The sequence below is a fragment of the Bos indicus x Bos taurus genome, chromosome 8, assembly GCF_003369695.1.
Source record: "Bos indicus x Bos taurus breed Angus x Brahman F1 hybrid chromosome 8, Bos_hybrid_MaternalHap_v2.0, whole genome shotgun sequence".
NCBI lineage: Eukaryota > Metazoa > Chordata > Mammalia > Artiodactyla > Bovidae > Bos > Bos indicus x Bos taurus.
Genome location: NC_040083.1, coordinates 44623068 through 44641916, shown reverse-complemented (window position 1 = coordinate 44641916; position 18849 = coordinate 44623068). Strand labels below are relative to the sequence as shown.

The window sequence follows — 18849 nt, the reverse complement described above, 5'->3', positions numbered from 1 at the left end:
GAGGAGGGTGAAAAAGCTAGCTTGAAACTCAACATTCAAAAAACAAAGATTATGGCATGTGGTCTCATCACTTCTTGGCAAACAGAAGGGGGAAAAGTGGAAGCAGTGACAGATTTTATTTTTCTTGGGCTCCAAAATCACTGCAGATGATGACTACACCATGAAATTAAAGGAAAGCTATGACAAACCTAGACAGTTTATTAAAAAGCAGAGATATCACTTTGTGGACAAAGATCCATAGAGTCAAAGCCACGGTTTTTCTTGTAGGCATGTAAGGATGTGAGATTTGGACCATAAAGAAGGCTGAGTGCCAAAGAATTTATGCTTTGAACCGTGGTGCTAGAGAAGATTTCTTGAAGAGTCCCTTGGACAGCAAGGAGATCAAAATAGTCAATCCTAAAGGAAATCAACCCTGAATATTCATTGGAAGGGCTGTTGCTAAAGCTCCAATACTTTGGCCACCTGATGTGAAGAGCCAACTCAGTGGAAAGACCCTGATGCTGAAGGAAAAGAAGAAGGGGGCAACAAAGGATGAGATGGTTAGGCAGCATCATTGACTCAATGGACATGAATCTGAGCAAACTCCAGGAGAGAGTGGAGGACAGGGAAGCCTGGCGTGCTACAATACATGAGGTCCCAGAGTTGGACACAACTTAGTGACTCAACATCAACAGAACCTTGAAGGGAGGGGATCTGAAAGAACTTACAGATTAAAAGAAAATCAAGCCTCTTTCAGAGATGGCCTTAAAGGGTCTATTTAATCCAAAAAAAAAAAAAAAAAATCTGGAAGTTTCCATGTAGTCTAGAAATTTAGCCAAATTTACCAAGGAACATGAGGATGAACTTGTAATAGTATGACAGAATCTAAGAGTGGGAATAGGGCAAAGCAATTAGCTTCACTCCACCCTTTGCCATCCCCAACTTTCAGATAAGAAAGATGATGCCACCTGTTAACCCAAGATGACAGCTAGTACACAGCAATACCAGAGTTAGCATCCAGATCTTTTCCTCTTATTCCATCAATTTTTATATTATACCTTGCTCAAATATCAACCATGGACCCACCATTCTCCCATCATACATGAATTAAACCCAAAATAATCATTTTCACCAGACAAGTACTACTGCTTTCATTTTCAACTGGAGGAAGTCTAAGAAAGCAAAAAAAAAAAAAAAAAAAAGGAGGAGAATGAACTGCAATTTTGATTTTAAAAACCTCAGTTTTTAAAAATTCTCATCATTTCTATTAAATCTATCTAGTTGGTTTTGGGGTATTTTCATCATTGGGGAACATGTATTTCACAGTGTGAATCTTTATTCTATGAAGCTAATTAATCACACAAAATATGACTTTTTAGGATTTCTATGCAAGTCCTAAGGTGCTTTCTTAAGTTGAGGTCAAAGAAAAATGTAAAGTTCTGACACTAGAAACTTCTTTCCAGGCTGACGCTCAGTCATTAATTATGCTATGGCTTATGAAAAGAATCAGTTGTGAATGTAATTATTCATCATCCCCCAACTTTTCTCTACTAGGTACATAAGGAGACCTGTGGGAGATTTTTGTCAAAAGCTTGACGTCTTTGGCATTTTCTTCCTCTACCAATCTAAAACTCTCACTTTAAAAAAATGTGATGAATTGGTCACTACACATTAGTATCATTATACTGGTTCCCAGGGATCAATGCAGTGCCTTCTACGGGCTCATCATCATTTGTAAAATGGTAATACAGAAGTTTTGCAAGAGAGCATTTCTACATTAATAGTTTTAGGAATTGGGCTTTTTCAAAAGCTACACAGAACATCTACATGTCTCTGGTCTTCTGGAAGCTTGCCCACTCTCCAAGATTTACTCAATAATCACTGGCAATGACTCAGAGATGATATCTGCTAACTCTTTCAACACCCTGAGATACAATCTAGTGTACCCTAGAGATGTGAACGCATTCAAATTACCTAGATGATCTTTCACTGTCTTCTAAATCCCTCTTAATTAATTATTTTTCCTTTTGCAGATCATTCTCTTTAATGGAAAGTAGTTCTGCATATGCCATCTACTGAAACTGGCCTTACTCACTTCAGCAAGAGTCTGTCTCCATCTCCATGCTTCTAGCTCCACATACAACTAAAAAGAAAAACAAGCCAAAATACTTCTTCAGAATAAAAATGACATAACACACATATCACACACTTTCACACACACACACACATGCACCAAAAATGTTCAACTTAGCCAGTAAAGAAATTAAATGAGCACAACAATTAAATGTAGTTTAGTAACAAACCACAGAAACATACCTTTTAAGTAACCAAATTAATGCTGAGGGGTTGTAAGTAAATGAACATACTTATATTTACTGATAATGTAACTATGTATTTGGAGAGCAAATACAAAATGCTCATGACCTTTCCTCCAGGAACCCTACACCTGCACATTTAAGTTAAAGAACATATTACAAAAAGAAAAGAAGGTCCGAGTATACAAATACATCTTTAGGAATCTCATAGGAGCCCAAACTGGATTCAGTCTAAGTGTCCAACAGGACAATGGCTAGATGAACCACAAAATACCAACTGTGGTCATCCCAGCCTGACAACAAAGACATTCACCTCCTAATCCCAGAACCTCGGAATATACAACCTTACATGGTAAAAGGAACTTTCCAGATGTGAATAAATTGTGAATTTTTAGATGGGGAGATTATTCTGAAGTATACAGGTGAATCCAGTGTAATCACGTGTCCATATAAGAGGGAGGCAGGAGGGTTAAAATCAGCGAAGATGTGATGACAGTAGCAGAGGTGAGAGACAGAGAGATTGATGGGGGATGGAGGGTGGAGAGAGAGACGAAGATGCTATGGCTTTAAAGACAGAGCAAGGGGGAATTCTCTGGTGGTCTAGTGGTTAAGATTCCATTGCAGGGGGCATTAGGGGAGCTGAGATCCTGCACGCTGCATGGCACAGCCAAAGGGGAAAAACAAAAACAAACAAACAAACAAACAAAAAAAACAAAAGAAAGGGGCCCTTAGAGGCTGAAAAAGGCAAGAGATTCTCCGCTATAGCCTTTAGAAGGAACACAGCCCTGCAGCATCTCAATTTCAGGAATTCTGATCTCCAGAACTTTAATACTGTGTCCTTCCAAGTCACTAAATTTGAGGCAATTTTTTTACGGCAATAATAAAGAACTAACACACCAACTGTTAAGCAGCCACTAGATAAATGGGCTTCCCTGGTGGCTCAGATGGTAAAGAATCCACCTGCAATGTGAGAGACCTGGCTTTGACCCCTGGGTTGGGAAGATCTCCTGGAAGGAGGCATGGCAACTCACTTCAGTATTCTTGTCTGGAGAATCCCCATGGATAGAGGAGTCTGGCTGGCCGCAGTCCATAGGGTCACAAGGAATTGGGACATGACTGAGCAACTAAGCATAGATATTATGAATCTGAGGACTGTATAGCAACAAATGAAAAATATTAACATATGCAAATTGAAAAATTGTATGTACATAATTATTTAAAATTATTGTGTAATCTACTATGTAAAATATACCTACAAATAGATCAAGATTCATAGATTAAAACCTGCTAATAGATTAAAAGACCTCTAAGCTGGTCTCCTTGCTTCTGCTCTTGGGCCCCTAACACCCAGAGCAGTCTGAGTGGTCCTCTTTAAATATGAAATCCACTGCTCAAAATCCTCTGACGGTTCCAATCTTCTCAAAGAAAAAGCCCAAGTCCTGAGAAGGACCTACAAAACCCAGGTCTCCAGCAGTGCATGCTCTGGGGAGCGGCACTCACACATATTTTATATGACCGGCATCCTGGAAGTGTGCAAGACACCCCCTTCTCCAGCATGGGTTTGCCCACATTCACCCCATCTCCCTCACCTTCACGCTTCCTCTGTCTTGGTGACACCACTCCAGCCTCACCAGCCAGCTCGCTATTTCTAGCACATATGAAGCACACTCCTTTGTACTTTTTGCATTCACTGTTCCTAATGCCCTAAGCACTTAATGTCTAGGTACAGGTTTCCTGGAACAAAGGGCATGAACATCTTATATATTTGCTCTCCAAACACAGAGCTACATCATCAGTAAATACCTGAGCATGTCTCTTTCCCTACAACCTCAGTAGAATTGCTTTTTATTTCTTAAAAGGTGTGTCTCCTAGGTTTGTTATGACATTTTGCTGTGTTTACTTCTTCACTGGCTAAGCTGTACTTTTCCCCTGTGTGTGTGTGTGCCTGTGCATCTAGTATGTAGCATCTGTAGTGTGTCATTTGAATCTTGATGATTATCTTGCTTCCGTCCACTCTCACGCTAAACCTTAGGAAAAGGCTTTCCTTGGCCACCTTATACTGACTAACAATCTCATTACTTAGCCCCAGAATCCCTCAGTCCCCTATTCCTGCTTCACTTTTCTCAAGCATCTATTACCATCTGTCATATTAAACAATACCTAATTTTACCTAGCTTTCTGACTTAGAATGTAAATGCCACAAGAGCACAGACTTTCCCAGATTTGTTTTTTGATCCATCCACAGAATCTAAACAAGCTCATGTGTTCTGCATTCAATACATATTTGTTGAGGGAACGACTTAAGAGTAGAGATGACTTCAAAGAAATGAAAAGAATTCCTATTTTAATAGAACTGTTTTAAAGGGGAACCCACACTAAATAACTGCATTTAGTGCACTCATAGCATTGTTTTAACAAACTAGCTGCTAGGTCAGTTGTGATGATGTTATTTTTAGAAACAGTTCAATCACAAGTTTTCTGTGCATACCTCTTTAAAATCCAAATTAATCAGAAAGTATCCTCTGAAGCCACACTAGTGGCTTTAGCTGCTATCTCCCCATCTCTCTCATGAAGTTTCATGATATTTGTATGATGAGAATTTCATTTTTTTCAGAAACTCTCATCTCCTTTGGGTCACATGTCCCTCAAAAGCCATGAAATTCAAGTACTTCCATTGGATGTTTTAAAATCTGCTCTGCTAAAGCTCTGGCAACATGTCTATGACAAGAGTTTTTTTTTTTTTTTTTTTTCTTTATGGTTACAAATTCCCAGATATCTAAGACAGTAATACATCAAACGAGTCGGGACCATCTTGTAATGTTCAGAAAGTAAGGGGGTACATCAAGGGATACAGGAGTTGACTGCAAGAGGAAACAAAAAAGGAGTCAAAGAGCAATCTGAGTAAAAAATAAAAGTAGTACAGGATTGTAACTCCAAGTATAATTAATATGAGTCCATAGTGATATAAATAAATGACGGAATAAGTAAATAAATGGAGAACAGACAAATCTCTCATGCAGAAAAATTTCACATAATTTTTACAGAGATGCCGCCTTAAAAGCAGAGAAACGTAACTCCCCACTCTTGCAGCGTGGGCTGCAAACAGTAGGGTACGGGAAGAGAGAGGAAAGAAAAGAATGATGTCACTGTGAAGAAACAGGCACACTGCATCAGCCAGGTGATCCAAATCAACTGCAACAGTGACGTCATGTGAATAGTATGTCCCCTTGATGTGAGAATCTTGATGTGAGAATCTCACTAATCTCACTAATCTCCCCCAAAACACATCACCCACTTTAATCATGAGAAAAAACAGGCAAACCTCAATTTAAGGACATTCTATAAACCATCTGAGAGTGATTCTCAAAACAGTTAATTAAGGTCACCACAAACAAGAAAATTCTGAGAAACTATCACAACCAATAGGAGATCAGGGAGACATGACAACTAGATGTAACGGGGTGTCCCAGATGAGACGAACAACAACAACACAAAAAACAGGGTGAAGCAGTAAATTTGAATGAAGTATGGGCTTCAGTTAATAATAATATATCAGTGTTGGATCATGAATTGGGACCAATATACCACACTCATGTAAGACAATGAAAGGGGAAAAAATCTCTGCGTGAAGTATATGAGTCTTCTATACTATCTTCTTGGGAGTTCTCTAAGTCTAAGAATATTTAAAATTTAAAATGTACTAAAAATCATTTTAAGACATCCTGATCACTGCCTTCAAAGGCTCCTCCAACTTCTACCTCATAAAGTAACTCTTGCTTAGTGGTTAGTGTTAAGGCTAACAACTTTTTTTTGTTGTTGTTGTTCCCTTTTAACTTCACCTAATGCTCTGCAGAATGGTTCCTTCATCAGACTAGATTTATAGATAAGCCTGTGTATCAATCCTGTTTCTCCTCTTCTCTTCCATAGATGGGAGAGATAGTCCCATCCCTGTGAGTCTCAGGACCTCATGGGAGCAAGGAAGCCCTGGGAGCAAGCATCAACCCCATGCTAAAGAAGTATGGGGAAAAGAAGTACGACCAGTCTACTTGGCACTGCCCACTTGGCATGGTGTAGCTTAGGCCCTTGTTCTTGTTCTTCCCTCCCATTTCCCTATTAAGCCTTCCCAGAGGCTGTTTCCCTATTCTCATTTCTTGCAGCTTCGTTAATCCAATGTGCCTCCCACACAAGAGTGATTTTCCCCTTCTCTGAACCCTCCTAAATCCCACCTTAGTCACTCTGCATTCTTAGCACCACTGATTTCATGAGCATTATCTCAACTACACTTCAAGCCCCTCACTGGAGAGAACTTTCTCTACTTTTCTGTAGACACTTTGTGCATTGATCACTCAAATTGCCTCGCAAATATCAGCAAATACTTGAGCACTTGCCACTGAATGTTTAATCTGCCAACAATGAAGTACAATGACCTCCATTTCAGAGCTGAAAACACTGAGGAATAAAGGATCTGAGTGACTTTACTAGGCTCACATGGAAGTTGTAGCAGCTGAATTTGAACCCAAATTTAAGCTCTTAATCACCATAGTACATTCTACTGCCTCCTAATTCATACTTACTAGATAAGTGATCCTTCACAGAATCTAGGTATTAGGTGGCGATCTTAGAAGGAAAGTTTAAAAACCCTTGGTCTGTGGATTCCAAATTGACTGTGAACATTTTTTTTTTCAATTGTCCCTCCCCAAAAACCCTAAAAGTTAGAGTTTATGTATAGCATAGGCAATAGGACTCATGGGAGATAGTACTTTTTAAAAAGTCTTTAGGAGATAGCATTTTATATACTCCATTATTTGTGCAAATTTCTTTCTGTGGATTTTAGTAATTCCATTGTATATATTCTGACACTGAGCATCATTAAAATCCTTATTTGTGCTTTTACTGAAAAATAAATTATTTTCAGTGGTTGCCTCAGGCTAAATAACAAAGTGTGAATTGGTTGCAAAAGGGGTACCAGATAACTTTGAGGGTGACAGAAATGTTATAAAACCAGATGGTAATGATGGTTGCACAACTGTATAAATTTACTAGAAGTCTTCCAATTACACACTTAAAATGAGTGAAATTTTGGTATATAAAGTTTACCTCAATAAAGCTCTTTCAAAAATCACTTCTTTAGGAAGCACTGTGGTTAGCCATCATTCTTTGCACATGAACCAGTTAGGAGGACTGATGGACACAGAATGAACCAACAGAGGAAAATAAAATATGCAGGCCTGGAGAGTTTGGACTGCACTGCCAGGCTGGCTCATACGCTTTGAGGAAACTGGGCAGAGACAAAGCAGCCCACTAGAGGAGCAACCAGCACCCAGGGCCATCCCACACGGGCACAGACAACATAGCGAGGTCCTTTTCAGCCATCTGCTTCTCATTTCCTACTGGCAATTTTGTGCTTGGATGATCACGATCAGCTTCTTAGAAGAGTTCGAAAAATAAATTACCACCAACTCAATTACACAAGTACATGAGTATTTACAGTTATAAGCTCACAGCTAAATTAAACCACCGTACTTTCTATGAGATGAAGATGATGCTGAACTCCTCAGCAGGTGTGAAGCACCAAAATTGGTATTGGGCTCCCATTTCACCAGCCCCATCACCACTAGCACCACCACCAGACGACGCCCTTTGAAAGGATGCCAGTGCACTGTGCCAGCATTCAACTGTAAAACCCACTCCACACAATCAAGAATTATCAGGCTAAGCCTATGGGATAGGCAGATCTCTATGCTCTGCCCAGTTCCTGCCATCACTCTCATGCCAGCGGCTCCTTAGCTCTGAGCACTCCCAGAAAGCCTTGCCCAGGGAAAATACTGCCCTTCCTACATCTGTTGCATGTGTTAATTACTCCTCTTTAGGGTCGGAGGAGCTTCTGTTTACCAGACACATGTCTGGTTTAGCTTTCAGATTTGGGACCAATGCCTCCAATTGTGATGTCCTTTTGCAAACAGTACGCAACTAGAGTTCTGAGTCTCAAAAAAAAAAAAAAAAAAAAAAAACCCTGAATGAAGACTAAAACATACCACAGCTGATTCCTAAGTTGACGGAAGGGAAAATACCAGCAGAGAATTAAGTTAGACATGGTGAGGGAATGAATTTCCTTTGAATTCCAAATATGCCAAAAACAAAATGAATACAGAATTCCAGATACTTCTTGAACAGCCCTAAGTAAGTGAAGTCGCTCAGTCATGTTTGACTCTTTGCGACCCCATGGACTGTAGCCTACCAGGCTCCTCTGTCCATGGAATGTTCCAGGCAATAGTACTGGAGTGGATTGCCATTTCCTTCTCCAGCAGATCTTCCCGACCCAGGGATTGACCCCGGGTCTCCCGCATTGTAGACAGATGCTTTACCATCTGAGCCACCAGGGAAGTCCCTGAACAGCCCTAATATACAGCAAAAGTGACCCATGTAATTCAATCTGTCAGCAAGACTCTAGGATAAAGGGAACTGCTTTGAACAAGTTTTATTTATTAAAAAATAGACAAGAGACCTTTATGCCCTTAAGAAACTTTCAATTCTGCAGGGAAGATAAGACACGCCTGCAAATAGGTGAAAATACACACTGAAATGTGGTAAGTGCCATCAGAGAAGTATAAATAAATGCTTATCTCCTTGACCTCCCTGTCTACTCCAGTGTCACAAAGGTTTCAGGATCTTCTGGAAGAATTCTACCTTGGGACTAGGTAACAGAAGCCTCTGGAAGAGGAAGATGAACAGAAAGCTGAAAGTCTTCTCTTCCCAGCCTCCTTTCATCCATGTAATAAAAGGACTTCAATTTTCTTGTTATGAAGTACTTACTGAAATACAGTGAAAAAGAGGCAACTTTCAAAAGCAAAGAGCATAATTCTAGTATTATTACTCTTTTAAATAAAGTGTGACTCTCTCAGAGTGATCTCATAGCTGCATTAGCCCTGGGCACCAGCCTATTTTGGAACCTGGAGAGAACTATCACCACACTGCAACTTCAGAGGCTTAATTTGGAACCCTGAGGCTGGCTTTTACCCTAGCTCAAACCACACTTTTGCCACCCTTCTTTTAACTGCATTGCAGTGGAGTGAAAGTCGCTCAGTCGTGTCTGACTCTTTGTGACCCCATGGACTACAGAGTCCATGGAATTCTCCAGGCCAGAATACTGGAGTGGGTAGCTGTTCCCTTCTCCAGGTTTAACTGCATTGCTTTCACCTAATTAAGGATGCTTTCTGCGTGGCTTCCCCACCTATTGTAAATTCCCCATTTATTGTAAAGTTGAGAGGGCAAGGACCACTCATCTGTTTTTGTTATTGCCTCCTCACCCCACCCCCTCACTCTAACTGCTACCCCTTTGTCCTTAGCACCTTACAGAAGGCTTTGCACACCAAAAGTGAAAGGAAGTCACATGTACTTGGTTCCTACTACCCTCATCCCTTTATATTAATTATCTCAAGAATCCATTGAAGTGGGCACCATTAGCTAATTTTAGAGACTGTTCTTGTTAGGAAGACAGACTGAATTCTTTCAGACCTCGTCCACTATACACAACACAATGTCAGGTTCCCCTCACCTCACTTTCTTCTGCAAAACATACACATCATACTCCTACCCAGACATCAGGAGAATCAGAAATCATTTCAGACAGATACTCACACACCAAAATGCTACAAGTTTTAGACATCCAGAGTTCTAGAACGGCCTCTAAGATTCTAAAGCAGCACTCAAATGTGACCCATGACCCTTGAAACTGAACATATTGAAACTGAACACATATTAAAAAGGATCCAAAGGCTTGTGCTAAAGGTAGCTTTCCCTAAGAGTGATGACTATGGAAGTCATATCTATTTATCTGTTAATGATTGAAGGATGACTAAGGGACAACCAGCTTTCGACTATGCAAGTGCCCCATTCAGGCCCAATCTCAGGGATAATCATTTTTGCTGAAAAGAGAAGACATACTGGAGCAACATCCTAAGTTCAAAACAATCAGGAAATCCATTTTTTTTTCTGTTTTTATACTAGTTGATTTGTATTTAAAGTTAGTGTCTATATAAAGTGGGTGGGCCCACTTTAAGGACCCAATTTAATCCTTTAAATTTATTGCCCAGTTCGACTATAACCTAATGAGACAACCTCTAGAGTTTTATTTCTCGGTGTAGTCAAGGTCAAATTCCATTACAATGATTCCTGTGGGCTTACCGATATTCTCTGGTTTTCTGGAATTTAGTTGTACATCATAAACTGTGATCATAATCAGGGGTCAGTGGGTCAACAATTGAGAAATTTGCTTTTATTTATGGAATTTTTTACTTTTGACTTTTACTTTATATTGGAGTATAGTTGACTAACAATGTTGTGTTACCTTCAGGTGTGCAGCAAAGTGACTCAATTATACATGTACTTGTATCTATTCTTTTACAAAATCTTTTCCCATTTAGGTTATTACAGAATGTTGAGCAGAGCTCCCTGTGCTATGCAGTAGGTCCTTATTGGTTATCAATTTTAAATATAGCAGTGGAATTTAAAAAATATAATTAGATACAAGTTATGATAATAGATCTAAAACCTTCTCTGCAGAACATTTTTAACCCCAAAGTAAATCTCATATGCTGATATGAGTCACTTTTTGGGAATTGATGTTCAATTAGCCTTGAGGAGTATTTCCTCCTTGTCTCATCCTCACCTTCACTGGAGCACAGAGTAAACTCTGTGCTGGCTGTGCTCTGTGCTGGCTCAGTTCTTGGCTGGGTATCAGAGCACTGGTATCAGTGCTCCAAGTTTTGTTAACCCTACATGTTATTTTCTACATCTTATGATATCCTTTCTTATGTGAATTATATTCTCTTACATTCGTCACATCATATTCATATAGAGCCAACCAAATATACAATAGAAAATAAAAATCAAAGCAAATTGTACAAAGTCATCATTATCAGTGTGCTTGGTTACAAACTGTCTTTCATAATATATTTTTCCAGTCATCTTACATAGGCTTTTTCATAGTATTTGTGATAGACATCACTTTGTGCAAGTGATAGAACATCGTTATGAGCTATTATAGTTCATTTAATCATTTCCCCAAATGTTAGATAATGAAGTTATTTTTAGCTTTCCATTATTAAAAATAACACTGTTTGAAAAAGATGTTTTTTCCTTTGATTTTCTTCCCCTGGAAAGAGAAATTATTGAATCAAAGGGTATATTCACTATTACAGCTTTTGTTAAATATTGTTAACACCCTTAGGAAGTATACTACTTCAAATGCGACCAATCATGTGCAAATATTTCCAATTTTAAAATCGCAATTTAAAAATTTTTTAAATCACAGTTACCTCAGGTTGCTTTTCCTTCATTATCTACTATGAATTTTTGCACACATTGGTCTTTTTCATGTTGTAAAAATGATAGTACTTAACCTTTGGCCATTTATCCAAATAAAGACTAGTTGTAACATATACATGCCTTATACATTCTGAATACTAACTTTTATACGTGTGTATATGGGTGCATTTGTATATATATATATATATATATTTTACCTATTTCATTGCTTTTTAAAAAGCATTCATTTTATAATTTTTTTAAAACAATAGAACATATTAAGAAATTATCTTTCTTTCACATTTTGGATAAATAAATTAGATGAGATTTTTTATATCTTCCAGAAATAACCAAGACATAATTTGCTCTGTATAACAGAAATTAAGGATTTATACTTACTCTTTGGTGAATATTTATTTAAAAATACAGATACCTTGAGTAAGTAAATAAAAATAGTTCTTATAGGAAAAATACTATGTAGAAGACTTTAATGGAAAAGAACCTGAAAAAAATATATATAAACTATATAAATAATACATATATGAATGACTGAATCACTTTGCTGTACACCTGAAACATTGTATACAAGTATACTTCAGTAAAAAAGAAAAGTATTATAAAAGATGAATATGTTTAGGTATTTAGTATCTCCATTTGTCCAAATATTTTAAATTCAAGTTAAACTCTTCCTTCAGAGAAGGCAATGGCACCCCACTCCAGTACTCTTGCCTGGAAAATCCCATGGACAGAGGAGCCTGGAAGGCTGCAGTCCATGGGGTTGCTGAGGGTCAGGCACGACTGAGCGACTTCACTTTCACTTTTCACTGTCATGTATTGGAGAAGGAAATGGCAACCCGCTCCAGTGTTCTTGCCTGGAGAATCCCAGGGATGGCGGAGCCTGGTGGGCTGCCGTCTGTGGGGTCACACAGAGTCGGACACGACTGAAGCGACTTAGCAGCAGCAGCAGCAGCAAACTCTTCCTTTGAAATTCCTGATCTCTCTTTTTGCACCACCCCAAACAGTCCCCTAATGTATCCTTGCAACTGTTTATAGTTAAGAAAGACAATGTTTTAATGGTTGTTAAACATATGAACCTCATTAAACACAGGAAGCAATCAGTAACAGTGCCATGAATCAGCATCTCTAAGGAGACACAACTTCACTACTGTCCCAGCCAACAAATCACCTTTAAGGCAGGTACATATTAATATGGTGAACACAAACATTTTCCCTTGCTCACAGAGGACTTGACTTCCCTAGCAGTTCATTCATTCCTGCCTTCATTGACCAGCAAGATGCTCTCAGCTTCAACACTCTTCTTGAAATACTGCCTCTTCAAGAGATACTGGGTTGGCCAATAAGTTCATTCCAATTTTCCCATGTTACAGAAAACCTGAATAACCTTTTACAATGCAGGTAGTTTTTAACGATGTCCTTTCCCTTCCCTTCTCTCAAGCCTCTGAAGAACTTCTCATCATACTAAATATAAAATCACTATCAGGTTCATGAGGCTCTACTTGTCTGGGCACCAAGTACCCCCTCCACTCCCTCAGCTCTGGCCATTTGTACAGATCCTCAAACAAATCAAAGGAGCTTTGCACTTACTATTCTTTCTGCCTGGAATGCTTTTCCCAGTATCATTAACAGATAGTGGATATTTCCCTTCTCTATTTAATTTATATCTATGCTTGTTATGGACTGACTGTTTATATCCCTTCAAAATTCTCATGTTGAAATTCTAACCCCTAATATGATATCCGGAGAAGGCAATGGCAACCCACAACAGTACTCTTGCCTGGAAAATCCCATGGACAGAGGAGCCTGGTAGGCTGCAGTCCATGAGATCGCTAAGAGTCTGACATGACTGAGTGACGTCACTTTCACTTTTCACTTTCATGCACTGGAGAAGGAAATGGCAACCCACTCCAGTGTTCTTGCCTGGAGAATCCCAGGGGCAGAGGAGCCTGGTGGGCTGCCGTCTATGGGGTCACACAGAGTCGGACACGACTGAAGTGACTTAGCAGCAATATGGTATTATGAGGTAGGGCCTGTGCAAGGTAATTGGTTTAAGAAGATAGAATCCTCATAAATGTGCTTAGTGCCCTTGTCAGAAGATACGAGAGTGCCTGTTCCCCCCATCTCTCTGCTCTCCCCCGTGTGAGGATACCATGAGAAGAAGGAAGGCTATTTGCAAACCTGGAAGCAGCCCCTCACCAGACACATCTGTTGGGATCTTCAGAAATGTTTGCTGTTTATGCCATGCAGCCCGTGGTATATTTGCTAGAGCAACCTGAGCTAAGACAATGTTCAAGTACAGTCCCTCAGAGAGGTCTTCCTTGACCTTGCTTTCTGAAATAACATTTCTCCACTACCACTACCATCACTCTACTCCTTAGTCTGCTTTATTTTTTTCTCTGCAGCATCTTACGCTAAATTCTACATGTATTTTTTGTGGATGTAAGTTCTTCATCGTCATCATTGGCTTCCCCCACTAGAATAGAATAATCCTAGTAACCTAAAACCATATCACTAGACACTCATCTGTTGAATGATTAGTGAACTATAAAGTCAAGTTCAATATTTCTTTAGGAGACAGCTTCAAAGAATAAGTCATCTTAGAATCAATGAGCATGCATTGTGTGTACTCTGGGATGTTACACCCTTCTTCCTACCATGAGACATCACACACTATCATAGCTAAGAGAGATGGTTCTGGAGCTGGACCACCTGGCTTTGAAACCTGACTGTGTGGCCTTAAGTAACATACTTAAATCTTGGCTTCATGGTTGCCTCACTTATAAAATGACAACAACACTACCGACCTCACAGGTTGCTGTAAATATTAAACAAGTTAATGCATGTCTACTGTTTGAAAAATACCTGGAATATAGTAAGTGTCCAGAGATTTCCCTGGTGGCTCAACGGTAAAGAATCCACCTGCCAATGCAGGAGACACCAGTTTGATCCCTAGGTCGGGAAGATCCTGTGGAGAAGGGAATGGCAACCCTCTCCAGTATTTTCGCCTGGAAAATCCCCATGGACAGAGGAGCCCGGTAGGCTACAGTCCATGACTTAGCTACCAAACAACAACAAAGTGTTAGGTACAGATCAGCAATGACTGTCATTTTAGGATCCCTCCTCCCTTTACACAGCTTTCCGAACATAGATTATTTCTCCAGTGTTTATTTTATAATATCCGGCTCTTACCCTCTACCCGCTTTACTTATTTCATGTTGTTTTTTATCTTTATGATCCAACATACCAACGATTTATTTTTATCAACAAAATGCATATACAAGGTAATATATCAAGTGACATAGAGGATCTCACGAGAATAAACCATTTCTTGATTTCCCTATTCCTGCTATTACTTCCATTCTCTGAAGATAATCATTCTTAAAATTTTCTGTTTTGGTCTCCTGGTGGTTATCTCCGTAACTCTTGATAACAGGCTTAAATATCTTGTTCTTGATTCATATCAAGTACTTTCCTCATACTGCTCTGGTTTCCATTCAAAGTTTAAGATATATCATTTTTTCCCCCCTCTGTTCATTATCATTGAATTTCAAGTACTCAGGTCTTCATTTGTGTTTCCATCAACTTTCTTTTTTAAGTGAATCTGTCTTAATTCACAGACACGATTGTCCCTATAAAAAATTCTATGCATACTACAAAAAAAGAAGTTATGAGAATCAGTACATTGAGTTTAACAGCTCACCAAAGAACTTATATGGATGGCAAATAAACATATGAGAAAATGCTCAACACCATTAGCCACTAGGAAAATACAATTTAAAGCCACAGTGAGCTACCACTGTACACCTATTCAAATCTCTAAAATGAAAAAGACTAACCACACCAAGTGAAATTGAAGATGCGGAGCAACTGGGACTCTCATATGCCACCAGTGCGGAAACGAGATGGCACAACTCCATCTCCAGTTGGTGGAATTCCACCAACTTTTAACAACCATATCTTACTCCCCATATCTTACTCAGGAGATGAGAACAGTGGCACATTTAGCCCTTTCTTCTCTGTTTCCACATTATACCTTCTGTCAGCTACAGTTTTGCTCTGTTGAAGTAGCTGCTGTTTGTAATCTAGCCTACAAACATAACCAAGTCCACCATACTTAGTCCATAATCAACTATTAAGGACAGAAAACCAAGAAAAGCACCCATATAATAATGATAATACCACTATGCTCACAGCCAGGCTAAGGAAGGAATTAAGACTTCAGCCTCTTACCAGAGATCCCAAGTCATGATTACAGATCCAATGTTGTTTCCCTACACCAATGATGTTAAACTCTATGAGTTCCCATCACTTTTGATCCGGTATTACTTACCTATGTCAGTAACCCCAGTCACTCCCCTGCCATTTGATACAAGTACTGAACTATAAATATATTATTAATTGAAGCTTCATTAGCATTTGAGGAATGTCTAGTTAACCTCAAGCAGCTTTAAGGACTCCACAGGTATCAAAAATGCTTTCTGAGTGACTTCTAGGAGCTTCTCCTACTCCATCTAAATATGCACTAACAAACACTGACCATTTTATATGTGAGGGACAGCACTGGGGCGAATGACCACCACATACCATTCAATCTAAACTGGATAAGCAATGAATTTTAAAAATACACTGAGCATCATATCCTAGTTTTGACTCTACCATAAATTATTTGCTGCCCATCAGCATTCCTTATATTTTCAATTGAAATATGGTTTATTTACATATTGGTTTCAGATATGCAGCATAGTAAGTCAATATTTTTATAGATTATACTCCATTTAACATTATCACAAAATAACGGCTATATTCCCCTGAGGTGTACAATATATCCGTATTGCTTATCTATTTTACACAGAGTACTTTGTATTGCTTAATCCCATGCCCCTATTTTGCATCTCCCTCTCCCCACTTGTAATTACTAGTTTGTTTTCTATATCTGTAAATCTATTGTTATATATGTTTTATTTTTTAGATTCTACATATAAGTGATAACATACAGTACTTTTCTCTGATTTATTTCATTAAGCATAATACTGAGTTTATTCATTTTGTTGCAAATGGCAGAATTTCATTTTTATGGTTAAGTAATGTTTCACTATATATATATATATTCATACACACACACACATATATATACACATATACACAACATTTTTATCCATTCATCTGTTGGACAATTGGGTTGCTTCCATAACTTGGCTATTACAAATAATGCTGCTCAATAAACATTGTGATATATGTATCTTTTCAAATTAATGCTTCTGTTTTTCCCAGAAATATACCCAGGGGTGGAATTGCTGGATCATATGGTAGTGTAAAGTTTTTTGAGGAACCTCCATACTGTTTTCCATAGTGGCTTCCCCAATTTACATTCCCACCAACAATGTGCATGAGGGTGAGTGTATGAGGGTTCTCTTTTCTCCACATCCTCACCCACATCTGCTAGACTTTTTGATGATAGCTATTCTGACAGAATCTGTCAATAGCTATCTGTCTGTAAAGTGTATCTGTAAAATGTAAAGTGCTATCTCAGATGGCTTTGATTTGCATTTCACTGATAATTAGAGCTGATGAGCATCATTTCATGTGCCTGTTGGCCATCTGTATGTCTCCTTTGGAAAAATGTCTATTCAGGTCTTTTGCCCATTTTTAACCAGGCTGTTGTTTATTTGTGCATATTTTGGATATTAACCCCTTCTCTTCCCTATCATCTGTAAATATTTTCTCCCATCCAGTAGGCTGTTTCCATTTCGTTGATGGTGTCCCCTCCTGTGCAAAAGCTCTTAAATTTAATTAGGTCCCATTTGTTTATTTTCACCTTTCTTTTGCCTTATGAAACAGATCCAAAGGAATACGGCTACAATTTATGTTGAAAGAATGTTCTATTTTCTCTTCTAGAAGATTTACAGTTTCAGGTCTTACATTTAGGTCATGCACTGATTTTTGTACACAGTGTGAGGAAATGGTCTAATCTCGTTCTTTCACTTGTATCTGTCCAGCGTTCCCAATACCACTTACTGAAGTCTTTTCCCCATTGTATATGCTTACCTTCTTTGTTATAGATTAACTGGAGAGTATTCTTTTTCTTTAACAAGTAAACAGACGTTTCACTTTCTTCAACAAATCTCCATGTCCAAAATTCACCTCTTTTTAAAGATAAAACTATGCTGCTCTCCTCATTCATGTTAAGGGTACATTTAAGTTCTGGAACTCTGATCAGGCAGACTTTAGCAGAGTCCTGTGGTGTCTCAGATTGGGGAGCAGACTTCTTTTATGGAACCCCATTACAGTAGATTCTATTAATACAACCTTTACTTCAGATCTCTTTACCCATGGGCTATAGAGGTGGTTGTTTGGAGCCTGGCCTTATCCTGTAATTCTTATGAAATAAATTCTCTAATGTGCATGATGATTTTTTTCTATTGACTTCAAAGGCCATCATTCCATTTGACCTCACAGCATACCTTTGAACTAGGCCAAGAGCCCATGTATATATTCTTATTCCATAGATGAGAATAGTCTAGTGAAGGCTGCTCAGTCGTGTCCGACTCTTTGCGATCCCATGGACTATACAGTCCATGGAATTCTCCAGTCCAGAATACTGGAGTGGGTTGGTAACTCGCTTCAGTCATATCTGACTCTGTGCAACCCCGAGATGGCAGCCCACCGGGCTCCTCCATCCCTGGGATTCTCCAGGCAAGAACACTGGAGTGGGTTGCCATTTCCTTCTCCAATGCATGAAAGTGAAAAGTGAAAGTGAAGTCGCTCAGTTGTGTCCGACTCTTTGTGACCCCATGGTCTGCAGCCCATCAGGCTCCTCTGTCCATGGGATTTTCCAGGCAAGAGTACTGGAGTGGGGTGGCATTGCCTTCTCCACTGGAGTGGGTAGCCATTCCCTTCTCCAGGGGATCTTCTTAATCCAGGGAGCAAACCCAGGTCTCCCGCATTGCAGGCTGATTCTTTACCATCTCAGCCACAAGGGAAGCCCAATAGATGAGAATAAAAAGGCACAACGAGGTCAAGCCCCTGACCAGAGGTCACCAAAATGTCAGGAGATGGATCAGGATGAGCCAGAACCTCTGCTTTTAGGGCCAGATCTCTCACTGCACCCAGATTCAGCCTAGGCAAATGAATGGGATGTGTGCATGCTTGCTCAGTCATGTCCGACTCTTTGTGACCCCATGGACTGCAGCCCGAAAGGCTCCTCTGTCCACCGAATGTTCCAGGCAAGAAT

General features: G+C 39.2%; 1 protein-coding gene across 2 annotated transcripts in view; it reads right to left on the bottom strand.

Moving 5' to 3' along the window:
- PIP5K1B (phosphatidylinositol-4-phosphate 5-kinase type 1 beta) overlaps positions 1-18849 on the bottom strand; it is a 346195-nt gene that overhangs the window by 310223 nt on the left and 17123 nt on the right. Inside the window, exon 1 of one of the 2 annotated variants that reach the window (XM_027549419.1) lies at positions 2075-2096. The exons of the other annotated variant lie outside the window; for it this stretch is intronic. The gene's annotated coding sequence lies outside the window, so the exon portion shown is untranslated. Of the gene's footprint in view, positions 1-2074; positions 2097-18849 lie in introns of those variants that run through there. 2 annotated transcript variants of the gene reach the window in all.